General features: G+C 50.9%; 1 long non-coding RNA gene across 1 annotated transcript; it reads left to right on the plus strand.

Moving 5' to 3' along the window:
- The first annotated feature begins 18,447 nt into the window (after nucleotides 1-18,447).
- On the plus strand, nucleotides 18,448-19,523 carry LOC137415370 (uncharacterized). Its single transcript, XR_010982057.2, has 3 exons — nucleotides 18,448-18,907; nucleotides 19,113-19,303; nucleotides 19,421-19,523. It is a non-coding gene; the product is annotated as an uncharacterized LOC137415370 (long non-coding RNA).
- The last annotated feature ends 4,980 nt before the right edge of the window (nucleotides 19,524-24,503 follow it).

A 24,503-nucleotide genomic window follows, 5' to 3' on the forward strand; every position in this document is an offset into this window, starting at 1 on the left:
GTATATGCGAGGATGGCAACCGAGGACGCAAACAAATACAGGGCATTGAAGGCCGAGATTTTGAACGCCTATGCGGTGTCCGCATGTATTTATAGGAGAAATTTTTTCAGCTGGACTCGTGAGTCCAGTCAAACCTATGAGGAACATTCGCGGGCCTTGTTGGAACAGCTGCAGAGATGGTTCAAGGGGAGCAAGGTTGAGTTACCTCAAGCGGTTGCGGAACTCCTGGTGCGTTACCGTATCGATCAACAGCTTCCGCTTGACTTAGCATTGTTTCTTGTCGACAAAGACACTGTTTCCTTGGCAGACTGCGTCAACCTTATTGATAAACATGTTTTGGCATGCAAAATGCTGCAAGTCACGCAGTCGCGTCGTAAGACGGAGGAGTCTGCGATCAAGACCGCCCCCCGTCTGCCCGGCGGCTGGATCGAGGGGAGGGGTTCTCCGATGCCCTCCACTGGTGGCGGTCGCGAGCCGCAGACCAGGGCAGGGCCCTGGTGCGATTTCTGCAAACGCGTGGGGCACGGTGAAAACCGCTGCTTCTCTAATCCCGCTAGTCCGGCCTACCGAGGCAACCCTCCTGTTAAGTCGGAGGGAGATCAGTGGAGCTCATCCGCCGGGCCCTCGCACACGACGGTGGCATCGGTGACCGAGGTCACTGCCACCGAGGCTAATTCCATTCATCCACTGTACCAGGATTATTCAGGGACAGCCTTAGTGGGTGGCCCTGATTCGATGCTGAAGTTTGAGGCCCAATACCTTCGGGATACTGGGGCGACACGGTGTGTTCTCCGGGCGGGGGTAGTTCCGGCCTCTCAGATGCGTTATACCGGCGAGTATACCCTCCTTCGGGGCATTGACCGGGTTCTTGGCCGGTATCCCCTTGCCCTCCTCGAGGTCCGGAGTGACATTTTTAAGGGTCCAGTGACCTGTGTGGTGGTACCCTACTACCCGATACCCGGGGTCTCCTTGCTGATTGGCAATGATGCCATGGCCAGGGAGGAGTCATTGACTCTGACCTGTGGGGGGGTCACTAGATCCCAGAGTAAACAGGCGGAGAGAGTGGCGGAGTCAGACATATCTTCACTCTGGCCCGAGGAGCCTAGCGCTTCGACTCCAGTTCCCGACGGTGACGTTGCGTCCGCTGAAGTCCACCCGAGCCTCCCGTCAAGCCACCCTCAGGTGCCGTGCTCCTCAGGGACCGCTCCCGCCATGTCGCGATTCAGCAGGAACGCTAATGCTAAGGTATATGTGGGAAACCTGGGCAATGGAGCAGCGAAAGCCGAGCTAGGGAGGGTCTTCGAACATTACGGACCACTCCGCAACGTATGGGTTGCTCGAAACCCACCTGGATTTGCAGTTGTTGAGTTTGAAGAGCCACGAGATGCTGAAGATTCGGTCAGAGCCCTTGATGGAAGGTTAATTTGCGGATCGCGTGTGTGCGTCGAGATGTCGAATGGCATGTCGCGGCGGCCTCGTTTCAGACGCCCTTTGGTCCGCAGGCCTTTCGACCCGAACGATCGATGTTACCAGTGCGGTGAAAGGGGTCATTACGCATATGACTGTTGTTCTCGACACCGTAGGAGGACCCGCCGCTCTAGGTCTCGGCCCGTTTCCTTCCTGTCAACGCTTCCCCCAACTTGAGTTTGGCCCCCTTGCCTCTCTATTGTGCTTTGTGTGAAGTGTAACTCTTGTAGGGTAGATATTAATGTGGTGTATGGTGTTAAAATTTGTGTGTGGAAAAAAAAAAAAAACCAAACTGGTTCATTGTTAACCTGTTCATGCCTGTTAATTGCCTGTGCGTTAATAATTGCGTTATTGTTGCGCTATTGCGTTGCGTTGTATTGTTGCGTTGTTGCGTTATTGTTGTTAATAAGTGTTAATAATTGTTAATTGCGTTAATTGCCTGTTAGCGATTACCGCCATCATCTTGCCATGTGATTTGCACCTACTACAAATACTGGTTTTAAAAACGCCGTCTATTCGACGGGGTTTTTACTTAGGGGGGGAGGACTGTGAGAAACCACCTGTTCTCACCCAGATTTGGTGCCTCGCCCACCGCGTGACGTGGCCTCCTTGGAGCCTCACGCGATCGGGAGGCGATTCGGCACGTGATTGGTGGAGGGTCAGAGAGCGCGGTCGCCATCTTGTGCAACGCACGCGTCTCGAAGGCTCCGAGTGGGAAATATAAAAAGGGCTTTCCCTGAATCTTCACGACAGCCGAGTTGGGCTGATCGATTACCGTTCTGTATTTTACGAGCGAGTAACTCCGGAAGAGAACGAGTGAATCCCGGATCTCGTAGATTGGACCCGCGAGTGATTGCCTGCTTCGTGTTGGAGCTACTGGCCGACCGTTCCTGCCGGCCTTGTGCGGTATTCCATCCTGTTACCCTCCGAGTCCCGGAGGTCGTCGATTGGAACCGCGAGAGATATTACCTGCGTCCTGGTTGGAGCTCCTGGTGCCGACCGTTCCTGCAGGCTTTGTGCAGTGTATTCAATTCTGTTACCATTTATGGTTTTGTGATCGAGCCAATAAATAATCGTGCCTTACCCCTAGAAGGCCGATTAAAACACAATTGTGTTTATTGAGTTCTCTTTTGTTCACTCCGTGGACTACTTGAAGCCCGGACATTCACGTCCGTATTCCGTGCTGGGATACATTCCACAGACGGGATCGCGACAATATATACACAGACTTGGCATTTAATATGGAATTTATTTTTTTTCTTTACTTGGGTTTACTTTCTGAACTCGGTATATCAATCTGGTGAGTTTCTTTTAAACGCTTCGGTGATTTCTTTGTTAAAAGAACCATGAACCATATATATGTATCTGTATATGTATATATATATATACCCTCTCTTCACCTCTCTTCACCTTGTGATCTCTTCACCCTCTCTTTTGCTCAAGGTCAACTGCCATCTGCTTGGAAATCAGCCAACATCACCGCTTTGCACAAAAAAGGTGCAAAAACAGATCCTAGCAACTACAGACCAATCAGCCTTCTCCCAATTATCAGCAAAGTCATGGAATCCATCATTGCTTCGGATATGAAATCTTTCCTCTTCTCCAATGGCTTGATCTCTGATCATCAATTTGGTTTCAGACCAGGTCACTCTACTCTGGACATGCTGCTTCTGCTGTCTCAACAATGGATGGAGGTCCTCAATGCCAAACAGGAAATTAGAGCTGTCTCCCTCGACATATCACGTGCCTTCGACACAGTCTGGCACCCCGCTCTGCTCACCAAACTCTCCTCCTTTGGTATCCATGGAAATCTCCACGCATGGCTGGCGGACTTCCTCTCTAGTCGTCGTCAACGTGTGGCCCTGAATGGGTTTCTCTCATCTCCTCTTCCTGTTCAGGCTGGAGTTCCCCAAGGCAGTGTTCTGGGCCCCGTGCTTTTTCTGGTCTTCATCAATGATCTCTCTCATCAATGATCCTGGTGTTGGGCTAGCGGCTAAGGTGCCGGCTTAGGATACCTAGGATCCTGGGTTCGAATCCCAGTAGATCGCTGAATTAACGCCAGGGGGGTTGACTCAGCCTGTCATCCTTCCGAGGTCGGCTAATTGAGTACCAGTTCACTGGTAATTCCCTGGTTGTCGTTAAAGGCGGCAAAAAGGGTTGGCGTCAGGAAGGGCATCCGGCCGTAAAACATTGCTTCAAAAAGGGGACCAAAAAACAACAACAACCACGGTTCCCGAAAAAGGCCAACCCCCGCTTTGCGGGGAAAAATGGCCTCTAAAGGTGGTTTTTATTTTTATTTTTATCAATGATCTCTCTGACTCTCTTGAAAATCCTCTATCTCTTTGCTGATGACTCCACTCTCTGCCGCTCCATTCCTCTTCCCTCAGATCGGCAGTCTGCAGCCTCCTCACTCTCTGAAGACTTGGACAAAATCACAGACTGGTCAAACAAGTGGAACATGTCTTTCAATCCTGACAAATCTCACACTCTTACGATGTCTCTCCGAAAAGATCGACTGGACAACCCTCCCATCTACTTTCTCAACCATCCTCTCCAAGAAGTTCTGTCGCTCAAGCTTTTGGGTCTCACTATCTGCCATGATCTTTCTTGGGAAAACCACATTTCCAAGCTGGACTCCAAAGCCAGTTGCCGACTGGGCATCCTCCGTCGTGCGAAGTCCTTCCTCGGCACACCTGAGCTCCTCACCACATACAAGGCTTTCATCCGCAGCTCAATGGAAGACTGTTCTCCCCTATGTGCCGGTGCTCCTGCCTCACACCTAGCTCGGCTTCACGCTGTTGAAACCAAAGCTTTCAGAATTATTGGAATCTCCCGCGATGAAGCTATCTCTGAGGGCCTTTCACTCACTCACCGCAGGCAGGTAGGTGGTCTTTCTGTCTTCTACCGACTCCTCTCCGGCCTTGCACCCCCAGCTCTCTCTGTGCTCTGTCCCCCAAATATTCCTACAGGTCGCACAAGATCTGCCTGCAACTCTCTTATGGTTAAACTGCCGAAATCTCGGCTCTCTGCTCACCATCACTCTTTCATTCCACTTTTCTCCCGCCTCTGGAACAAACTCCCTCACTCCATTCAATCCCACTCCTCCCTCCAGGTCTTTAAAACAGCTGTTCACCACCATCTCTTATCTTCCCCCATCCAAAACCTTGATCTTTTCTACCCCCGCTAATTCACCCCAGATCCACCTTGTTTGAAATTCCAACTTCTTTCCTGGAAGTCCTGGCAGTGTCCACATGTTTTATACCTCTCCCACCGCCCCCTTCCCATGCCCCGCCCCCCAAAGCCCTCGCCCTCTCTCAGATCTCTCGATGTCTCCATGTCTCTCGGTCCCTGCTCTCAAATGTTGTGTTTGTGTCCTTCCCCCTCTCTCCCCATCTTGTCTACCGTTCCCGATGTTATATGTTTTATGTGTCGGTTTGTCTTTCTGTGTGATTAATGTTCGCTCTTTCACGAGCCTCGATCTTGTATACAAAAAAAACAAAAAAAAAACAAACAAAACAAATGTATATATATATGTATATATATATATATATATATGTGTGTATATATATATGTATATATATATATATGTATATATTGTTACGGACACGACTTATTAAGATGTTATGCTGGGCCGAGCGGAATGGCCGCCGTGTTCGCACAAGTTACCCGATTATACTCGAACGTTGGCCGAATCGCGCTACGCTAGATCAATGAAGGAAAGGACACAACGGCTGGGTTAAATGACACGACACCAGGGGTACAGTTCTCAAGACCTCCGGAGGAGGTTATAATATGGGTTTGCAGAATGTTTAGATTACACGGCACAGAGGTACAGCACAGAAAGATAAGCACTTATACACGGTCTTATCTTATGCCCGACAGACCACAGACAAACGGGACAAGACTGACTCACACAGGGATTGATGGCTGGGAAGGACAGGCAGTCGGTAGCTCAAGGTGCACCTTGGCTCAGGGGCAGAATCGACCCGGTCCGGTCTAGAGATGCGGGGAGGTATCGTCGCGCTGGAGGTGGCGTCCTTTTCTCTCCAAGCTCAGGCGCATCTGACGTCACCTCCGGTAAGTGGCTGCGTATATCCAGCGGGGAGTGACACGCCCTCGGCTCGTTAGCTCCGCCCCAGATGGAATCGGTCCGCCGCTTCTTATTGGGTGCGGGGGGGTTACCGGGCTCCGCCCTTGACGAGGAGCTGACAGTCAGCCCCTGTGTGGTAACCCCGTCGGAGCACATGGTCAATGGCGGCTAACCAAGCCGGAGTGAGGACGCGCACTCCCCGCGCTGCTGTTGTTGTTGTTGGTGTTGTTGTTTCATGAGATGATGGGAGGATGCGGAGATGAGATTGTGGGGAGGTATTGGGAGGTCCTAAACTTACTACTGGTGCCATACAATCACATTCTGGTGCAACGAAGAGTCAGAATTAATGGAAACGAGTCCTTAACTGACATAGACTAAGAATAACTAGCAAGATGTCCTATAGTTGTCTACGTGAGATGCGGTGAACCTGGGCACGACATTTAATGGGGGAAAAAAGGGGAAGGTCGGGGCTACAGAGTGTTGTTTACAGACAATGGGACTAGGGAATGGGGGATTGGGGATAGTTGGGGAGTATTGGGGAAATAGGGGAATATTTACAAGCGGATATGGATGGAGGCCAAATCCCATATCCGCAACATTGCACCCTTCTCTACCTCGGGGCGTCCCGACCCGATAAATCTTTACCTACGTTAGTGTGGCACTCAGATGTAGTTCCCTCTACTATTAACTCAACCCTGAGTGCGACAGTTTTACCGATGTTCACAAATGAGTAAATATGTCCCCCTGCGACGTTGCACCCTTCTCCTCACAGAAACACACCCACAGGATAACCAAATCGCGGAAAGAATCCTCAAACTAAACATACAGCCGGTAGGGAGCATTATTTACACAAGACTACACTGATATTTACACTACGATCCAGGACCTGTTTTTGGAGGAACACATGCAGATGTTATGCATAGAGAGAGAGCACGCATGCCAGCATCGATACACCAACCCACGAGTGCTCTGTGGCCCTACGGCCTTTAATAATGTGCAGAGCACCCCATCCAAGCACCAAAAGCACCACCCCATCACACAGTCAGCACCATCCGGTGCACCAATAAAGTGTTTATAGTCACCGGTGGTGTCGCAGCCAGCCGATGTTCTGCCGCTGGTCTTGCCTTCATGTGGTGCACTTGGCCTTCTGGCTTCTTTCAAAAATAAGGAAAGGCGCCAACCGCGTCCATTTCTTTATTGTGGCCGTCAGGGGGCCAACTAAAAGTGGTTCACCTGTATGGCATAGGTGCCACGTTGACCCATAGGTCCATCAACGGGTGGTGCTTGCCCGCAAAAGACTGCGGTCCATGGTGGGCGGCCACAAAAATTCGTCCTCCGGATCCTCGGGCCCCACTGACACTAACGGCTCCCAGAGCCCACCTGCGGCCTCACCTGGCCGACATCCTCACAGTGGTGGAGTGCCCAACCAACTACACACACTAAAAGCCCAGCCATTTCCACAACACTAATGCACCCATCCACAATACCATTCTGTCACCCGCACCACAGATGCCAATATCCAACCACAATTTACCTGTACCCTCTACCTAACACTTACACTACCCACCCCGGGTACTCGTGAAAGGGGTCCACTCTTCCCCCATCCACACCTTCGCACCATGCACACCACTCCGTTCCACTTACTCCATGTACTCCACACACCTGTACTTGCACACCTGTGCTCTCACACCTGGTGCCACCTGCACCCTTCTCTCCCCAAGCGCATTCGCGCTGATCCACAACACTCACTACTCATACACTGCTCCACACACCCGTCCAGTTCTCACACAGCATCATCTCATCTAACTACTTCCCTCTGAAACTTGCGCTTCCCAGTCGTCCCTTTAAACGATTGCGCTCCCTCGTCATTATCATCCACACTAAACTACCTGCGTCCCCACTACAGGTATCAGTCACTAACTAAACTTAACGTTACCTAATGTCATCTTCTAGGGCCCTATCAATATCCTAACCCACCCGGGCTAGTTTTCACTGCCATACACCCCATAAACTATTGCGCATTTGCCCCACATGGGAAGGATGGTGGATTTGCCATCCCACCACATCGGGGGTCTCTCACTACCAATTTTGCACATCAAATTTCAACAAATCAAAAATTTGCCAATCACTACTCATCATCTGCCAATCATTACTGCCAATCCTTTGCCAATCATCAAATTTTGTTTTTCTCTAATTTTGGGGCCAAAACACTATCCTCATCACATAGTCTACTCACTAATGCCTCTCGGTGCGCCAATTCCTGTCCAAAGCCCGGCTTCGTACAGCCAAGCCATGAATGCGGGTTGTTTGGTGCCAGCGGCTGGATACGTCCCGCATTCGTGGCAGGGACGGGGGCTTGCCCGGGCCGAGATCCCACGCACCACCCCGGCGTGGAGCCATCCAATGTCCCGATCTCGACCTGCCGGAATGCCTCAACAAAAAGTGGTCGCCATGACGACCCTTCCTATCGGGCTGCCCGCTCCGCCTAGTGGAGCCCGGACGCGGCCGTTCCACGCGAGGCCCAGCGTGGATCGCGCACGGCGGTCCTTTCGAACCCGCCGTGGCTCGGATCCCCGCTGGTTCTCGCGGCACGCGAAGCTGCCCGATGCGCATCAAGGGCCCGATTCGGCTATAAGTCGACCTAACCTCTAACCCGGTTATCGTCGATGCCTCACCTGGATGCTTACAAGCATACGCTACCCCTTTCGTGCTCATACATCCAGCTGTTCCCATGCTCCTCGTACCTTTCCTTACACACCCAGGTACACTCATTCCACTTACAGCCTTGGTCACACACCTGACCACCGAACACTTTAGCACACATTCGTTGGTCGCACACCTCACCAACACACCTCTTCGCGCCCCCTCCTCGGTCACCTCCTCTGTGACAATCACAGGTGTGCCCTCACTCGCACACCCAACCACGTGCCTCACTACCAATTCCAGCGTGCATTCCCACTCACGCTCTACCATTCCAGGTGTGCATCCTTCCATTCCAGGTGTACATCCTCGCTCACCTGTCACAACCAACTCACGCTCCTTGTCACTCTCACTACTCTCACCTCCACTCTTGACAGCGCACTCACCCTTACTCTTGACAGCGCACTCTTTCCTCATGCACCTGTCCGTCACACATCTTTCTCGCACACCCTCTCCCGTTACATCCTCTGTAACACTCACCACAGGCGTGCATTCTCCCTTTACACCCTCCGTAACACTCCTCACTACGCGCTTCCATGTGCTCCCTCGCACACGCGCTACGACCGACTCACTCTCGCCAGCACCCTCACTCCTTGGCACGCACTTTTTCCTCACACACCCCAGAGTCGGACTTTCTCGCACACCTCCTTTTTCGCACACCAGACCTGTCACACACTTCACCAACGGCCTCTCACGAACACCCGGGTCCATCTCGACCCCCAAGCTTCTTAAATCACCTGGCGCATCATACGCACGACCATATTGGTCACCACTTACACCGGGTCCTCTTCCTCTTCGCTTCTCCTCCATCACCTGCGAATCCCTCATCCGGTTAATGAGCACATCATCACGATCCAAACACAGACTTTGGACCAATTCTTTTATCTCCTCTTTTATCTCTTTCTTATCCCCTCTCCATCGCTTCTTAATTTCGCTCACCCCTTCTTCCACTTCTTCTAATTTCTGCTTCACCTCTTTTATTTCCCGGTACGTCTCCTCAAGCTCGTCCTCCAAGGCTACCTTGACCGTTTCCATGTGCGTCCTCACCTGCCGGTCCTTCGTCTCCATTACCTCTGTCACCTCGTCCAACCTCGTTGTCAGTCCCTCACGTACCATCTGACATTCCCTCTTCGTCGCTATCAAGTCGTCTTTTAGTTCTTTCTGTGTCGCTTTTAACCCTCCTAATACCGCAGTGTTCCTTTGAACCTGCTCCGCTAACTCCGTCTGTCCCACCGTCAGCTGTTATACTCCCAGCGTCAACTCCTCTATACCACCTTGCAATTTTACAGTCCCCTTTCTCACCTCCTTCTCCATGCGCTCCTTACAGTGCCTCACCTCCTCGCGCACTCCTCCGACCTCCTCACTCACTCCTCTTCTGATCTCCTCTCCCATCACTTGCATCTCCTGCCCAGATGCCACCCTCATCTGCTCCATTTCCTCCCTGTGAGCATCCAGTTTAGTTTCTACCCCGATTTTTACCTCCTCTATCTGCTCTCCCATTTGTTTAATTTCTCGGGCGGATTGCTCCCCTATCTCCCGCAATTTGTCCTCCATCCTATTTTCTAACCCCATTAACCCATTTTTCACCTCTTTTATCCCGTTGTCTAACCCCTCAAAATTTTTGTCTAACTTCCCAAATTTCTTGTCTAACCCCTCACCAGTACCCCTCGCTTCGTCCCTCATTACCCCCATTTGGTTTCCCATTACCCCCAATTGCTCACTCTGAGCATCCATCCGGTTCCCCATTACCCCCATTTGGTTTCCCAAGTCATTCCTCAGGTCTTCACTTGTCTGGACCATGAGCGCCTTTATTTGTTCCATAAATAGGCCCCAATCCATCGGCGGCGCTGCTACGGTCACGGGCGCGGCTAAATTTGGCGCCACAATAACCATGTGTGCGAGGCCGCCATTTTGTGCGTCTGCTACCCTCACTGCTTCGCTCTCCTCATGTCCCTCAATTTGGTCCTGGATCGACCCTGCCTCACTCTCCTCTACCGGAACCCAGCCGTCTTGGTCTGCCATAGCGCGACTTTCAAAATTCGGGTTTTTTGTTTTTTTTGTAAAACACAATTAAATTTCGCTGTTATAATTTCGAGCGCGTGAAACGCGCTCCGGGACCGATCCCACTTCCCGACACCAATTGTTACGGACACGACTTATTAAGATGTTATGCTGGGCCGAGCGGAATGGCCGCCGTGTTCGCACAAGTTACCCGATTATACTCGAACGTTGGCCGAATCGCGCTACGCTAGATCAATGAAGGAAAGGACACAACGGCTGGGTTAAATGACACGACACCAGGGGTACAGTTCTCAAGACCTCCGGAGGAGGTTATAATATGGGTTTGCAGAATGTTTAGATTACACGGCACAGAGGTACAGCACAGAAAGATAAGCACTTATACACGGTCTTATCTTAATTCCCGACAGACCACAGACAAACGGGACAAGACTGACTCACACAGGGATTGATGGCTGGGAAGGACAGGCAGTCGGTAGCTCAAGGTGCACCTTGGCTCAGGGGCAGAATCGACCCGGTCCGGTCTAGAGATGCGGGGAGGTATCGTCGCGCTGGAGGTGGCGTCCTTTTCTCTCCAAGCTCAGGCGCATCTGACGTCACCTCCGGTAAGTGGCTGCGTATATCCAGCGGGGAGTGACACGCCCTCGGCTCGTTAGCTCCGCCCCAGATGGAATCGGTCCGCCGCTTCTTATTGGGTGCGGGGGGGTTACCGGGCTCCGCCCTTGACGAGGAGCTGACAGTCAGCCCCTGTGTGGTAACCCCGTCGGAGCACATGGTCAATGGCGGCTAACCAAGCCGGAGTGAGGACGCGCACTCCCCGCGCTGCTGTTGTTGTTGTTGGTGTTGTTGTTTCATGAGATGATGGGAGGATGCGGAGATGAGATTGTGGGGAGGTATTGGGAGGTCCTAAACTTACTACTGGTGCCATACAATCACATTCTGGTGCAACGAAGAGTCAGAATTAATGGAAACGAGTCCTTAACTGACATAGACTAAGAATAACTAGCAAGATGTCCTATAGTTGTCTACGTGAGATGCGGTGAACCTGGGCACGACATTTAATGGGGGGAAAAAGGGGAAGGTCGGGGCTACAGAGTGTTGTTTACAGACAATGGGACTAGGGAATGGGGGATTGGGGATAGTTGGGGAGTATTGGGGAAATAGGGGAATATTTACAAGCGGATATGGATGGAGGCCAAATCCCATATCCGTAACAATATATTGTTGCGGAATCCAACGTCGGCCTTCCCCACTTACCAAGGGGGGATTAATCCCCTCGCTTATATGACTGACCGACGTGGTCCCTGACGCTGTACAGTGACCTCCGGAAAGGCCGGTGGCACAGCCCCGTTCGTACCGCAGACAGATGTTAATTGCCGAGCGGTTTTAAGCAACCACGGCACGAACTATTAACAATGACTAGACCTGATTCCTGAACGTTGGCCAAATCGTGCCACAGGTATTCAATTTGGAAAAGACAAAGACGACGGATGAGAAGAAGAAGAAGAAGACAAAGGCAAAAGGTTGGGAATACGAATACTATTTATTACTACTATTTACAAAATTAAAGAAACCAAGGAAGAAGGAAGGATAATAAAATAAAAGACAGAAAGAAGCAAGGAGACACAGTGCAACGCTAGCTTACCTTTGGCAGTCTTACTTATACCCAGGGACAAGACACACAAAGACAGACTACGAGCACACTTACACGGGGGATGATGACAGGAGTGGCAGGAGGTGGATGGCTGGAGGGAGAGGACGGCACGGAGCTGGCTGGAGCTTGATCCCGCACGGGACGTCGGGCTGGACCTCGACGGCCACCGATGCCACCGATCCTGGTTCCCGTGGAGTAACGGGTCGGAGCTGCCTGGTGGAGCCAACGCTACCTGGTGGAGTCAAAGCTGCTGGTGGGGGGGTCTGGCGTGACGGGTTCTCTCTCTCTGTCTTGCAACTTGCAGGACTCTCTCACTCTATTGGCTTAATGGTTCGCTGTCTCTTCGCTGTATATCTCCCGTCTCTCTCACAAAGGCTTCCGCGCGCGCTTATATCTCGCCTCGGGCGATCAAGCCGCCGGCCTCCAGGACACGCCCATCGGTGAGGTCACCTCGGCCCTGATTGGTCGCGAGGGCTAGCCGATCCCGCCCTTAGAGGAGGCGTTGGCAAGGCCATGCCTTGTTCCCGGTGCTGGGCCGACTCCTCCCACCTTCGGCTCCGAGATGACCTCGTGCTCAATGGAGTTTGGGGTGAAACAAACACAACCCCACACCAGCGGTAGAATGCAGCAAACCGCTCAGTGCAGTTGGCAATTGACAAAAGGGGGGGGGGGGGGGTGTGCAGGGAATCTACCTTATTTGAATTTGGTGCAATGGAGTGCTAATTAATGGAAGACAAGGCCTTAACCTACATAGAATAAGGAGATAACTGTATAGAAGGACATATGATTGGCTACGTGTGGTATATGAAATAACTACGGGAACGACCTTTGACCTTTATACACAACAACTGGAGGAGGGCTGGGAAGCCTTACCTTGCCTTGCCCTTACCCCCCCCCTCCCCATGGGTGACATTTTACCACAATTAAAAAAAACACAATTCTCATATCCACAACACTGCACCCTCCTCCTCTTAGGCACGGCCCGGGCCTATAACTTTTACTTTTAGTGTGGCACATAGGTGTAGTTCCCTCTACATTTACACTGACACTGAGTGTGACAGTTTTAAAACATAAATAAATATGTCCCGCTGCTCCATTGCACCCTGCCTAACAGACTCACGCCCACAGCTAACCGAATTGCGGAATTGTCTTCAAACTACAACATGAACGGTGGGGGCACATTATTTACAATGACGCTACTTGTATTTACAAAACGCAACCCAGGACCTGTGATTGTTCTTTTTGGGGGGGGGGGGGGAGACAGCCTGTGCTGCATCGACGCACCAGAAAGCACAAAAAACCGCACCAAAGCACCATCACGCACCAATCGGTGCACAGTCACCACAGTTCAATAAAAAATAATGAAACAAACCCCTGGTGCCGGTCTTGCTCTTCGGCTCCCCATGCTGGCTAATGCTCTTCCTGATGTTGTCAACTTGTTCTTCTTACTGGTGGCCTATTTGGACATAATAAAAGTGCAATGCACCAAACGTGTCCGTTTTTATTTATGGCCCACAGGGGCGACTATGTGTGGTTCACCTGTATGGCATAGGTGCCCTGTGACCAAGGCCCGCCAGCAAGATCTCGGGCCTTCATGGCCGGTTCCAGCAGAGGGGCCATGCCCCAACCCATGGGGTCCATAAGTGGTGCTCAGCCACAGACATGTGGTCCATAAGTGGTGCATCGATGCAGACAGCTGTGGTTGCGAGAGTTCTGGCACACAATGGCGGACTCCCGCACGCTCCCCTCGGCGCCCAATGGCGCACAGTCCTCGGGTGGGAGACAAGGGGGGGGGGGGGAAGAAGACAGGTGAGCAAGGGGTAAGGTCACAAGGGTACACATCAAACAAGGCAATGCAAGGCGAGGTGCGTTTGGAGACGGAGCGGAGAAAAGCTCGTCCCTACAGTACGTCACCCCCCCCTGTCACCTACTCTACCCTTGCCCTTACCCCATATTTACAACAATCTACACATTTACAAATTCATCACAAATGTCTCGTCTTCCCCATATTTCCCCTATACCAAATTCATCTTCACAATCCCTCTAACCAAAATTTGCCATCACCCAATTCATCATCAATCCTCATAAGGAGGGAGAGATGGAACAACAAAGCACAATGTCACACCCACGTCATGATGCATCTCAAAATCCAAACATTTGCACAAAAAATAATAAAAACAACCTGGCATGGTGTGGAGGTACGTCATCTCAGTTGAGTGGATGTAGATGGTGCGAGGAGATTCTTAATCCTAACTATCTTCTAAATGACATTAACTCACTTTACACGACCTGGGGTCTTTCCCTGCAAAACCATTGGCAATCTTACTCTATGCGGTTTTAAGAACCAATTCCCATTGACCAAACTGTGGTGCTTATCAATTTGGGGTCTCACTCCCCCGGTTCAACTCCCTGTGCCTTCGCACAATTTCTGGGCTGGGTCATGCAGCTCTCCCAGCAGGTCTACCCACCTGCACACCTCCACCACTGTAGTTGTCTCCGAGCTTACCTGCCCCTCACCCTAACCTATCTAACTGGGGAAGGCCCTCTGGCGCTCTCCCCACTCGGTGCCCTCTCTGGCACTGGGCTACCCGGGTCCGTCCTCCGGATCCTCGGGCCCCATCCACAACAACTCTACCGGCTCCCAGAGCCCACCTGCGGCCTCACCTGGCCGACATCCTCACAGTGGTGGAGTGCCCATTCAACTACACACACTAACAGGCCACACGCCCAGCCATTTCCACGACACTAATGCACCCATCCAAACACCATTCTTCCACCACGCACCACAGATGCCAATATCCAACCACAATTTACCTGTACCCTCTACCTAACACTTACACTACCCTCCCCGGGTATTCGTGATAGGGGTCCACTTTTCCCCCATTCACACCTTCGCACCATCCACTCCACTCCACAGTTTCCACCATACTCACTCCATACCATCCATTCCATACTCCATATATTCCATACTCCATACACCTGTTCAGTTGCACACCTGTGCAATCACTCCTGGTGCTTCCTGCACCCTCCTTCCTCCCTGGACCATTTGGTCAACACAACACTCAATCACCAATTACTCACTCATGCACTGCTCCATACACTTTCGATTCTCAAAACCATTGCCTCAGGCACCCAGATTTTCCCACGCTCACACACACATCTCTCCCGAGCATTGCCCCGCAATTCCTCATTTCACCGATATCAATACTCACTCACACGGCATCATCTGAACTACCTGGTGCCCTGCTAAAACTCGCGCTTCCCAGTCGCCCCTTACATTATTGCGCTCCCTCGTCATTATAATCCACTACCCTCTCTATGTCCCCGACTGCCTGTCCACTGTTGCTACATAAACTTATCGTTACCTATGGTCATCTTCTCTAGGTCCCTATCATTATCCTAACCCTCCCGGGCTAGTTTTCACTGCCAAACCCCATACAACTATTGCTCCTTTGCCCCCGCTGTGAGAGATGGCAAAGTTGCCATCCCACCACATCGGGTATCTCTCACTACCAATTTTGCTTACCAAATTCCAGCCAATCAAAAAATTTCCAATCATCTGCCAATCACAAATTTTGCTTTTCCAAATTCCCTATCCCTACCAAATGTCCTTTACTTGAGCCTCTCGGTGCGCCAATTCATCTCCAAAGCCCGGCTTCGCAAAGCCGAGCAATGAATGCGGGTTGTTTGGTGCCGGCGGTTGGATCCATCCGGCATTCGGTGCAGGGAAGGAGGTTTACTCGGGCCGAGATCCCACGCACCATCTCGGCACGGAGCCGTCCAATGGCCCGATCTCGCCCTGCCGGAACGCCGCAACAAAAAGGGGTCGCCATGACGACCCTTCCTCGGTGTCCTTGAACCGGGCCGCCCGCTCCGCTAAGTGGAGCACGGACGCGGCCGTTCAGAGCGAGGCCCGGCGTGGATCGTGTACGGCGGTTCTTTCCAAACCGCCGTGGTTACGATCCCCCCTGGTTCCCGCGGCACACAACGCCCGGCACGAACCGAGGGCCCGCTTCGGCTAAACGTCGATCTAACCGCTAACCCGTTTAGCGTCGATGCTCCACTTGCATGCTCACACCCCGCGTTCCATTCCTTGCTCATACATCCAGCCATTCCCATGCTCCTCATCATTGCACCTTCTCTTACACACCCAGGTACACCCATTCCGATCACAGACTTTGTCACACACCTGACCACCACACACCTTTGCACACACTCGTCGTTCGCACACCTCACCAACACACCTCTTCGCGCCCCCTCCTCGGTCACATCCCCGGTGACAACCACGGGTGTGCACTCATTTGCACACCCAATCACGTGCTTTACAACTAACTCCAGTGTGCATTCCCACACGCGCTCGACCATCTCAGGTGTGCATCCTTCCATCCCAGGTGTACATTCTCTCTCACCTGCCACAACCAACTCACGCTCCGTGTCACTCTCACTACTTTCACCACCACACTCGGTCGCGCATTCACCCTTACTCTCGACCGCACACTCTTTTGTCATGCACCCCATAGTCGGACCTCCTCGCACACCTCCTCCGTCACACTCTGTACCTGTCGCACACTTCACCAGCGGCCTCTCACGAACACCCGGGTCCAAACCAACCCCCAAGCCGACTGAATCTCCCCTCACACCATATACATTTCCGCGTATACCGCCACTCACCTTGGCACCTCGTCTCCGCACCTCCTTCGCCACCTGCAAACTCTTTATTTGGTTAGCAAGTACACCATCACGATTTGAGCACCGACCTTGTACATATTCCATCACCTCCTCCTCTATCTCTTTCTTAGTTTCCCTCCGTTTCTTCTTAATTTCACTCACCCCCTCTTCCACTTCCTCTAACTTTTGCTTCACCTCTTTTATTTCCCGGTGCGTCACCTCAATTTCATCCTCTAATGCCACCTTGACCGTTTCTATGTGCGTCCTCACCTCCCGGTCCTTTGTCTCCACTGCCTCTGTCACCTCGTCCAACCTCTTTGTCAACCCCTCACGTACCATCCGACATTCCCTCTTAGTCGCTATTAATTCATTTTTGAGTTATTTTTGTGTCGCTTTCAACCCTCCTTGTACCGCAGTGTTCTTTTCTACCTGCTCCACTAGTTCCTTTTGTCCCACCGTCAGCTGTTCCTCCTCCTGCGTCAGATCTTCTATGCCCCCTTGTAACTTTGCCGTATTATTCCTCACCTCTTTCTCCATACGCTCCTTACCTTGCTTTACCTCCTCGCGTACCCCCCGAGACCGCCTCGCTTACACCTCGTCTTATTTCCTCCCCCATCTCCTCCATTTCTTTAGTAGATGCCGCCTTCATCTGTTCCAATTCATTCCTCTGAGCATCCAATTTAGTGTCTAACCCGATTTTCACCTCCTCTATCTGGTTCCCCATCTGTTTGATTTCCCGGGCGGATTGCTCCCCTATTTCCCGTAATTTGCCTTCCATCTTATCTTCTAGCCCCGTTAACCCATTCTTTACCTCTTTTATCCCGTTGTCTAACCCCTCAAACTTAGCTTCTAGCCCCCCGATTTGATTTTCTAATCGCTCCCCCATCCTTTGTTCTAGATTACCCAACCCGTCTCTCAAATGCTCACTGGTACCCCTCGCTTAGTCCCTCATTGCCCCCATTTGGCCCCCCATTGCTCCAATTTGCCCCCCCAATCGCTCACCCTGAGCCCTCGTTTCTTCCTTTTGGGTGTCTATTTTACTTTCTAATCGCTCACCCATCTTTAGCATGAGGGCCTCCATTTGCACCATGAAGAGGTTCAAATTCACCGGTGCTGCTACGGTCACGGGCGCGGCTAAATTTGGTGCCGCTGCAACCACGTGCGCGAGGGCACCATTTTGCGCGCCTGAAACTCCCTCAACCACCTCCTCATTGTTCTCCTCCTCCATTTCTCCCACATACATTTCCCCGAGGTCCTGGGTTACCCCTAACCCCTCTTCTATTTCCCCCACCGGCATCCCGTCGCCTTGACCATCCATGGCACGATTTTTAAATTTAGGATTTTATAAAACACAATTTTTTGGGCCACTCGTAATTTGAGCGCGCTAACTCCTCAGTCACATTTGCTCTACGGCTAGGATACGGCGGCCGTACCCCCCTAAATTGACAGAAACGTGCGGCGGCCGCAGGGTTTCTGAGGTGGCCTCAGGGTGGCCCTAGGGCATATGGCTATCTTTTACAGGCTGTAGGGGTCTCCGTGGAATTATAGCGCGGAGTTATAACTTTTTTCATTTCTAGGTTGGCCGTAGCAATTCGACAAGCCGTAGCCATGACGTAGATGTGTTCCACGTCGACCGTACATAGGGCGTACGGTGGGCTTGCGTTATTCGTGCGGATGCCGTAGGCTCTTATCAATGAAAAATGAATTTGGCCAACCCCGAAAAAATTACGGCGGCCGCACTATTTCCACGATCCCGTAGGGTAGTCCTAAGGCGTCCCTGTGTTCACCGTACGGTGGCCTTGCGGTCTGTGTGATTACCTGCGGGCAACGCAGGGTCGACACACGGTTCCCCTACGCCCGCCGTGCGTCCTACGTACGGCCTCCGTGGCAGTCTGCGTCGACCGTGCGTCCACCGTGCGCTACCGCTAGAGATCGGAGTATAGGTGTTTGCCACACACATCATCACATTTCACCAGCAGCTCAGACCAGACACATCACCATGCCGCCAAAGAAGCGATCAACCAAGGACAAGGGGAAAGGTGCCAAGAAAAAGACCAACCCAGTCCATGAGGATGAGCAAGAGGACCAGCCATCCATGGAGCCAGAACAGGTGCCAGACACCCAGCCTGAGCAGGACCATGACCCTGATGGAGAGGATGAGGATGAGGATGAGTCTCCCGCGCTCCAGCGCATTGTCGAATTTTACGAGGCCCATCCCTACTTTTACAACCTCAGACATGAGAAGTACCGCAACACCTAGCTGAAGGAGGCGGAACTGGCTGAGCTTGCCAAGGAGATTAAGTGGACCGGTGAGTAGTGAAATTAATCCTGGTACATAGTTGCCACTATCAGTACTTTCCCCATTTCCTCATTTCTGTAATTCTTAAATTACTGATTTGTATTGTAGTTTCATTGTCAATTGTCCAAGTATCATGAAAAGAATCCTCCATTGTGTAAATACATAATATTCACTTTCCTCTGACACATTCTCATGTGATTATTTTTTGTTTGCAGTGGAGAAGATCAAGAGGAGGTTCAAAAACCTACGTTCTGCCTATGGCAAACTCAAGAACCGGGCCGGTTCTTCGGGGAAGTCGGGCCAAGCATCCTCCAAGTTAACCAGCCTACAGCAGTGGAAGCTGCGGAACTTGGCCTTTCTCGATGAGGTGATTCAGCCGCGGACCCAGGGACAGGAGTTGGGAAGGGTAAGCATTGGCATTGAATTTGTTTTTGTGCAAATGATCCTCTTCTTTTCAGTCCCTGACAGAACATCCTGAATGTTGCATGTACCTAATATTCACTTTTCTCTGCCTATGCTTCAGGTTGCTGTGGAGGACGAGGACGAGGAAGATGAAGATGTGGGGGACGACTCTGCGGCACCCGACTCTGAGGCACACGACTCTGCGGCACACGACACTGACGACCATGACAGAGGGTCTCAAAGTCGGACGAGGGGGAGCAGTGCCAACAGTCACCACAGTAGCAGGAACAGGGCGGGCACCAGCACCAGCACCAGCAGCAGCACCAGGATGAGCAGGAAGAAGGCCGCAAAGACCACCCCCGACGTAGGGGAGCTCCTCCATGAGATGCTGATGGAGAACCGGAGACGGGACAGGGAAACAGAGAAAAAGGTAAATTATAACCGATTTAATGATAACCTAAACTGTACTTTTAAATGTCATGTGTCATAAGTCTTATGTTTTTTGAAATTTGGATTGAAACAGTTATGATAATTTTCCCTTTTGTTTTCTCTTTCCCCCCAGTTGGAAGAGTCCGCAAGCAGAGATCCAGATGAGCGAGAGGCGTGGGGTAGCTGGCTCCAGAGGGTGGTGCGCAACTGCCCGAAGGAGAGGTTCCGACAATTCCAGACTGAAACCCTGGCCCTCTCCCAGCGATACCAGCCAACAGATGAGGGGCAAAGTACGAGTCAGCAGTGTCCGGCTCCAACCCCAGCTCCACCTGCCATGTACCCGCCCCAGCCTCCCAGTTCTCATTCCAGGGCCAGTTCCAGCACCCTTCCCAACAGTTCCAGCCCCAGCTGCAGTTCCAATACCAACAACAGCAGCAGCAACCGCCAGGGTATTTGCGGCAGCAGACCTTCACCCAAATGCTGGTAAGTTATTATCTATATATATAAAACACAGTTTGTGTGTGTGTGTGTGTGTGTGTGTGTGTGTGTGTGTGTGTGTGTGTCAAGTAGTAGATTTGTTATTGCCTAAAGTTCAGTTATAGACGTTGGGTGCTAATGTGTTATGATTTATATGATGTTTAAAAATGCTATTTCATAAAGTTAATAAAGGGTTTTTGCTTCGTTTTAGTTATGGATGAGAAAAGGCTTGCTGAGGTCATGCTGAACAAATTGTATACGTGTGCTTTTTTCGAGGCTGGTCGTAAAACCACGCCCACATGCGCTTGTTTTTGCGTAATGCTAGTAGAATGACATGATCGTTAACCATATATATTTTGTTTTAATCTCAGCAACGCATGACTCTGTATAAACATGCTTTGGATTACTCATGTACACAAACCCATAAAATATATGGGTTTGTTTGGCTAAGCATACACTCTTCTCTTTGTGAGTTACAGTTCTGTTTTCTCGGAGCCCAGAGAAACAATTGGTCCAAATGATAAGGAAAGGCTGACTCCCCCGAATGATAACGGTGGGAGGGACTCTCGCCAGTCGCTTCGTTCTCTCGGAGATTTTCTGATAAATCGTATTCGTATATAAGTGAATGAGAATCAATGCGTTTTCAGGAAGGCTTGACGTGGCATGAGACTGGCTCTTGCTATAGATGTCTTGGCCTCCTCCGGATCTGTATAAGTTGGTTTTTAATAAAGCTGCGCCATTCCAGGCTATTGTGGACTTCTTTTGCAAACGAAGAGCTGATTCTTCACAGATGGTACCAGGAGTGGGGTGTCAACAGACGCGGAGGACGGGAAACGGAGCCCGAGGGACAGGAGGAAGGCTGACCTGAGGCCGGCGCCGGCACGTTGATTTGATTAAAGGTGGGAGTTGTTTTATATCAGAGGGCTATTATTCCAAATTCGTACCTTCCTCCTTCGAGCGGATTCAGTCTCCTTGTCTTCCGCGCTGTCTGCACTCGAACAGAAATTGTAAGTAGAGGCTCATTTAGGCCTCAGAATGACGTAGCTTTGTTAAAGCCAGGATAAACAAGTAAGGATAAACCAGTAAGGACTTAACAGTAAGCTTAAAGTTACAGTTAGCACCAGGAGGGGAAAATGAGGTCGGACAGCCATATAGGTTGAAACCAGGTGGCCAAGATTTTTCCAGGAAGGAACAGCCCAGAGACAAGATGGGGTATGCCATTGCATGCCAGGGAACGAAGGGCTGTGGCTAAACTTAGACGGCCAAAGGGACATGGCCAGGAAGGGTGAAATGCGTAGGTACCAGGTAGGTTTGACAAGAAGGTAGTGACAACTACGAGGTCAAGCCAGGAAGCTCTAGACTAAGTTCTAGACAAGAGGTCCAGATAAAGCAGGCCAGGATCTGGTGGACAAGAGAAAATAAATAAGCTCACAGGAAATGGGCCAGGTGGCCACAGGGTGAGAAGGACAGGTTAGGTTTTGAAATATTGAAAATTGAAGCAGGAGCTGCATTGTAGGAATTTGAAGCTTCAGAGCCAAAGGAAGCAAGTTCAGGAAGCAAAGTTCAGGACAAAACAATTAAGGAGGTAGTTAAACAAGTAAAACAGCGAGTGATGCCGCTGGACCAGATACCAGACCAAGACCCCCCACCCCCCCCAAGACCTGAGCTCAGTCCCGGGGCTCTAGGCAACACCCCCCACCCCCCCAAGACCTGAGCTCAGTCCCGGGGCTCTAGGCAACACCCCAACACCCCAACCTGCCTTCCCTTTTTTTCACCTCAACCCACCCCCCGTCCAAACCCGTCCCAAAAAATCCTTTTCCTTGAATGAGAGACGTAACATGAATGAGGAATGAATGTATATTGGGATGTTAATTGACGTGTGTGTCTGGCCAATGTGTTTGTCTGTGTGTCATGTGCAAAGCAGAGGGTTTCGGTGTGAAACTTTGTAAGCGATCTGCTCGACTTGGGGGAAATTCAGGCCGGGAATGTCCATTTTAACGTCTATCCGAGAGAACAGGCGAGGTCCTGAACTGAGTCCGGATTTTCATCTGTTTGGGAGTTGTTTGGGAAGCGAATTGATATAAATCGGGTCAGGAAAGCACCCGGAGTGCCCTTGTCGATCTACTGTTGATATGAAGCGGTTTCTTGGAGATGGTTGCAGAATTCGAATCAATATGTGTGTTTTACTTGAATTGAAGAGTTCATTCAATGGCAGATATTGTGTATTGTATGTGTGGGATGTATCGCTGAGGCAGCTCACCTTTGGAATTGGTGTCATATAGTGCATTTTGGATCAGAGAGGTCAAGCGTCGGAGATCCTGTTTTTTTGCGATGTAAACCCCGCCGCGAACGCGAATAGAGCGGCGTGCAGGGAGTGTTGGGATTCGTGTGGAGGCACGAGGGTGCGCGCCAAGACGGGGGGGGGGGGGGGGGCGGCGTGGCGTCGTCGCGTTGAGATGGTTGTGCCAGGTCGATCGGCGATCTCTGAATTTAAATCGGATTTTTGTCATGTGTGTTGTGAATTTTAGCGTCTATCCGAGAATTCTGGCGATGTCACGGGGCAGGAGCCGAGCGAGCCGCGAGTCACGGGTGTGCTGTATGAGATTTGCTCAGAGTGCTGGCGATAACTCGCCCACTCTCAGAGGAGGATGTGTGCCCAAATGCATTGTGGGTCATTTCGACTTTGCTGGATGTCGGACGTTCATGTCAGACGAGCCATGTCGGAATAGTGGCCGGCTGCGACATATATGCCAGGCAATGTTACAGGATGGATTTTTATTTAAGATGGATTTATAAGATGGATAGATGGATGGATTTATTTAAGATGGCTAAAATAAACGATTTCAAGACAGAGTAATTAATTTCCGGAGCCAAATTCCAACAGGAAGTCTTGTTCATACAGTAAGTGAGATACAGTGCGAATAAATGAGATTCAGAGAGATCTCTGATTGAGGTAGGCAGAAATGTCACGTTTTCAACAGAACGCTGATCCGAGGAAGGAGGACGGTCGAGGTTTCAACTGTCGGTATGTGGTGTGGCTTGTGCCAAGGTGTGGGCGCGAGGAGGTGCGTTGATGAAGCGTTGTGCGAACGAGGAAGGATGTGCGATGGGCATTGTGAAGCACGCCTCGTACGGAAGGTCCTTGGACGAAGTGTGACGGTTGTTGGATTCGTAGAAGTTAGCATTATGCTATGTAGAGCCACATTAATGGTCATTTGTCCATTGTCGCCGGACTTGCATTACTTGTGGGATAATAAAGCGCTGGTTACCCCAATTCGAAGTTTGACCTTTTAAAGTTTAGTTGACCTTTGTTCGAGATATGCAAGGGAAAGGTCAGAGGGAATTCACTAACCTTGGAAGAACGACAGGCGGAGTCAGTCTACAGGGTGTTGCTTTAACGACAGGATATATAGGACTTAAATCTGGAGAATATCGGGACATTATATTGTGGGTAAAACCAAAATCATGTACATAATTAGTGGACAGAGAATACAGTACGCTTGGAATTTAATTTAACCGGGCCGAGCGGTGGGGATTTGAGATGGATTTGAGTCACGTTAAATGGAGGACATTTGTGAGGATGAAGAGATGCAAGTAACGTGGATTAAATTGTGGTATCACGAGTTGGGTGCCAGAGATATTGTGGTTATTATAACTCACTGATTATAGGGGGCGCCGGGCGCACCGAGTACAGATCGGGTTGCATGATGGAGCACGCATGCATGGATTTTGGCTTTGCGAGGCCCCGGATAGAAATTGGCATTTCGATGCTGTGGATTATATTGTACCTGCCCGGAAAGGGGATGTCCTGTGCTGGGGCTGGCGACATGCCTCTGTTATTTGTCTGTCTGTCGGTCTGATTGTAAGTCTTTGGTACTGGGAGGGCTAATTGAGTGCTTAGGCGTCATTGTTCCATGGAGGCAGGTCCGGGGGTTTTGGTCCAGCCTGCAAGGAGTCCAGGGGCTTGTTTTAGGGCTGGGTCGCCAAAAATGGGATGCTGTGCCCATCTGGATGTAAAATTATCCATCAAGGACGGGGAATAATGTGCAGTGTGATTGGGTAAGAGGTAAAGGCCATAAAACACCAACCCCATGAGGAACGAAATAAATGGAGAGATGTTGGGATCACATGATGGTTGGGATTGAAGAACAACCTACTGGGATTTCAAACCTGTGTTTGGGTCTGGGGCAACTGGGTGATGGGCAATAGTGTATGAGTGAGTAATTATGATCTGTTTAAGTGTAAGAGGCGGTGGAGAAGAAAGGGGTGATGAAAAGTTATTTGTTTAGTGTGAAGTA

Source organism: Myxine glutinosa, chromosome 1, assembly GCF_964187855.1.
Source record: "Myxine glutinosa chromosome 1, kmMyxGlut1.1, whole genome shotgun sequence".
Classification (NCBI taxonomy): domain Eukaryota; kingdom Metazoa; phylum Chordata; class Myxini; order Myxiniformes; family Myxinidae; genus Myxine; species Myxine glutinosa.